Raw genomic sequence first — 4,524 nt, 5'->3', positions numbered from 1 at the left:
TTAAAATCACCTGGTGGGGTTTTTGTCATGTTAGTTTTCCTCATTCATAAACAAATCACCATGTCAATTTAATTTCCGCTACACTTAGTTTAATTGGTGATTTGTTTGTGCTACCACGCGCTTTGCATGTAAATTTAATTAATTAATAAACATGACTAATTAATAAACATAGCTAATTAATCAATTGATTAATCACAAGGGGTCAATACGTTTTTGGCCTATCAGGCTTCACTTATTAAAAGAGAATTTGAGCTCACACGTGAGGTGGAATTAATGTTAGAATTAAATAATTAAATTTACCATTTTCCAATAGCTTAAGATTTTTAGAGAATTGGTAATTTAACACTTTTGAACATCCCTCTCGAACCTCTAGCCCTGGTGGAGTGAACTAAATAATGAGAAAAATTCATCAAAATCATTCATCTTGCAGAATATTATTTTATGATGATGTTTTGATGAAACTCGTTTTCACAATACGTATAATTAGCATAGATGTGAAATCCATACCCTTCAAACGTGGAAGATGACAAGTCATGACCCCAGCCTAATTTAAATTCAAACCGCTAGAAATAGGGGTAACAATCCTCTTCTCATTTTATAAGGTACTTCTATAACTTTTATTGTTTTCCTTTCCTTTTCGTTTCTGATAAGCGTTCTCAACCATGTTAACTTGGCCAAAAAATTAACTACTTCGTCACTCGTAATTATTAGATTTTATACTTTATTTTCTGAACCAATGATGGATGTTATTCTGCTGCTTCTGCAAAAAAAACTAAGTGCATATACTCACCAGGGTCATTCTACCATACCCCCTCCAGAAAAAGGGGTGTACGGTACCCACCTTAATCTTAACCGTTGATTTAACGTTGTTTAAATCCTGACCATTGGTATAATTTTAAGGGATACTGGTTACTGGCTAAACAGGTTATATATATAAACCAAAAAAAATAAAGCAAAAGAATGCAGAATCATTCACGCATCAACAACGCCTCTGGTTTTCCTCTCTACTCTATCTTGTCTCAACGCTAAAGCCTCTCCAATCCAACCTCAAATCCACATCCAATCCAACTCAGCGGCGCTTCTTCCGTCTCTCTGCCCTTTTGTTTGAAGTTTCCACCGTTTATCGAATCTAAAATCTCACTACGTCTCATCCTTATTCTTTAATTTTCCATATGGGTTTTTTAACTGTTGCCATTTGTTCTCTATATGGCTGAATTGTTATTAATTTTGTTTTGTTTTGTTTTTGTTTACCTTTTGGTTTTGCAGGGTTGCTAGGAACAAAACCAATCTATTATTCCTTTTGGTACATAGCAAGTTCATAGTAGGTGAGAGAATAAGTTATTGTATATACTTGAATTAGTAAAACATGTAATTGTATGTTTAATACTGATTTCAATTTGGTTTATTTTTCTTAATTTTGTCTAGCTAGGTTTGTTAGTATTGCCGTTTATACTATTTGGGTTATTTATCATAGGTTTTTCTGGCTAGGTTGAACAATTTGGGTTTTTTTTATCTGGCTTGGCAAGGTAAACCCCTTACAATCAGATGATGTTTGCATGTCTTAATTATATCTTACTACGTTGAGAGTATCGTGGCAATGGAGGACTTATGTGTGACCAATATCTATTCTACATTGGAAACTAAATTGATGGGATTGGTTACATTGCCATTCGCAATATCGGTGGCAGTTAGTTTATGCAATCAATGATTGATTCTGTTGTTTAGTCTATGGTATGTTAATTTTTTATCTTGTTGGTAGAATAAAAGGCATATAGGAACAGAAAAAGTGGAGTTAGATAGTGTCTAGCAATGTGTCCAAAAATATTGCCAATGATCTGGACAAGCCATGAACTTAGCCAAATGTGGACTACTCTTTGCTCCAAGGAATGTGAGTAATGGCATGGTGAACAAGCTTTTGTCAAAGGTCTGGTTTCAAAAGACTTGGTGCCAATTTGAAAAATCTTGGGTCTCCTCTATTCTTAAACCAGATTAGAAGCAAAGGATTTTTAGTTTTTCAACCAAAAACTAGAAGCAAGCTAAGTGGTTAAGCCAATAAGTGTCTTTCCTGAGATGGCCGTGTCACTATGATTAAGTCAAGTTATAGCCTCAAGCTATTTCCCTCTACCTTCAAAGTTATCATCTCTGCATTGTTGGCAAAAATCAGTTGGATGATTGCTGTTATAGGGATCATTATTTGAGTATCTGAGTAAATTTATTACTTATACTCTTATATACTTGGATGAAACATTTGGAGCAAAATATTTTTGATTTAAAAAATGAATTTTTTATTTGGTTTTTCAATTACAATTAATTGGTTGACCACTGTAGAATTTTTTTAGGTTGCAGGTACATGACTAGGAAGCTGCTTTTGAAGTTGGGTACCATTAGATTCATAGCAACAAATCATACCATAATTTCAGCTCTGAACTATATCTTTAAATAGAAAAACATTTTCCACTTTTTATCTGACTGTCTATGAAATGAATCTTTATACTTATCGTAGTCACTCTTGTGTACTCATTTCTTTTGGATTATGGTATTTTACACTGCCTAATAGCAGCAACGACTGCAATGGCAACCCAACCTAGTGGCTGAAGTGATGCTTGAATGGTGAAAATGCCCTTGGGACAAGATTGAGTAGCCTAACTCCTTGTTTCATCTTTTCATTTTATGGAAATTGATTTATATCAAAGTTTTTGTTGTGCTTGTGGTTGGAGAAGAACACCTACTCTAATAGATGTACACTTGTATTATTGTGATGGAATTTGGAGTTGATTAGACATGCAGCCCTCTTGTCCACATTAGCTGCCATATTTGTTATTTTTTAGGGTCTATCCTGATTGAGTTCATTTACTTGATATAAATTTTTTTATTTATCTTAGTTTTGGTTAAATGTGGAATCAATTGGAAAAAAGAATTATCTTTTCTTTTTTCTAAGATCTAATCATATTAGCTTCTACCCCTCTCTTTGCATCTGCATTCTTTTAATAAGTGAAGGATAGAAGTTAAATAAGTAATGACTAATGAACAATGTATGCAACTAAAAACATATATACAGATACATGTCAATTGTTTTGGTTAAACTTCATTTTTTGGTTACTGTTATCACATTATTAGTTTTTGGAATAGAGTTACTAGATTGGAGTTGGTATTAAGTTCATCTTGTTACCACTAGTTCTTTTTAGTTGCTTGCTTTATGTTTTCTAATATAAAAAACTCTTTGAGTACCGATCTTAGAAGCAAACCCTGAGTTCTTAGTCATGTGGCTTAATGGTTAGAAATTTTCTGTTCTAAGTTCTGTTTTTATTTTTATTTTATTTTATTTTTTCATTTTTCAGCTGCTAACCAAAACAATATTTTTATGGAACTATGACATGAACAATATTTTTAGTCACTTCCTTTTTGCTTGTCTAATGTTTTCTGTTTTTCATTTCAGCTAGTGCTTATATACCTGGAGCACTAGATTTGATGACTGACTTACTTCACAACCTCCAATATAAGACTATGAATTATGGTTTCCATATGACAATTACAAAATGGGATGAAGTTGTTTCAAAAGAAATGGAAATCATGGTTAAGGAAAAAGGTTGCTTTTCTTATATTTTCTGTTTGTATTGTACGGATTTCATCTTACATTGGACCTTTGTGAACACTTCTTTAATTTCCTTTTTGTCCATTTCACGTGAAATCTATTTAAGTTTTCATGTATGTGCCAACTTATAGGTATAAACTCTTTCAAGTTCTTCAAAAGCAGGTACTAACTAAACATCCTAGTTAGGAACCTACATCATTATGGGCTAGTGTTATTTTCCATTGCAGCTTGTTGGTTGCATAAAATAGCCCTAATAATGATGAAAAAAAAAATACCGATAGAGTTCTCTAGAAGAAGCCATGATATCACCTGTACATATTTTGTTGACTTTATTTCAGCCTCATGGATGCTCTCACTAGCCCACTTTCAAATATTTCTTGAACGCATTGATTTGATCCCATAAGCAAGACTACCACCCCATAGCATGTTGCTACCAGAGGTTCAGTTGTTGTTCCACTTCAACCCACAGGAACTTCTTTGATCAATTTATTTCCCTTGTTGTTAAGGTGGAGAATTGAACCAAGAGTTCTCTTTCTTTATTGCTAACCAAATTCCAATTGAAATGAAATGTTTATGATGAATCAATGCTATTTAGGAGGACCTAATAATAGTTCATTAATTCAAATCCTTGATTTTCAAAGTTAAGGGATGCTTATATTGGCAAACTTAAAGATGTTGTTCATGTCATGTGACAACCTTATAGGGTGATACAAGTTGAGATGAGTGTAGGTAAGTGTTTACCATAGATTTGGATAGAAGGAAAATATGAGAAAGAAGGAAATGGAATTAGGAGTTATACACCCTCTTGACCATGGATCCATTTCTTTTAATAAATCACGAGTGCCTTAATAATGAACTAGTTCTTTAATTACAATGTTATCGAATGGTGCAAATATTGCAATAAGTCCCAAATAACTTAAATATTCAATTAA

The 4,524-nt window shown here is 33.0% G+C and overlaps 1 long non-coding RNA gene across 1 annotated transcript; it reads left to right on the top strand.

Moving 5' to 3' along the window:
* Positions 1–977: 977 nt before the first annotated feature.
* On the top strand, positions 978–3,750 carry LOC115994522. The gene is made up of 2 exons (XR_004093230.1): positions 978–1,325; positions 1,489–3,750. It is a non-coding gene; the product is annotated as an uncharacterized LOC115994522 (long non-coding RNA).
* The last annotated feature ends 774 nt before the right edge of the window (positions 3,751–4,524 follow it).

The sequence above is a fragment of the Quercus lobata genome, chromosome 6 (assembly GCF_001633185.2).
Source record: "Quercus lobata isolate SW786 chromosome 6, ValleyOak3.0 Primary Assembly, whole genome shotgun sequence".
NCBI classification, from domain to species: Eukaryota; Viridiplantae; Streptophyta; class Magnoliopsida; order Fagales; family Fagaceae; genus Quercus; species Quercus lobata.
This window is presented reverse-complemented; position numbering and strand designations above follow the sequence as displayed.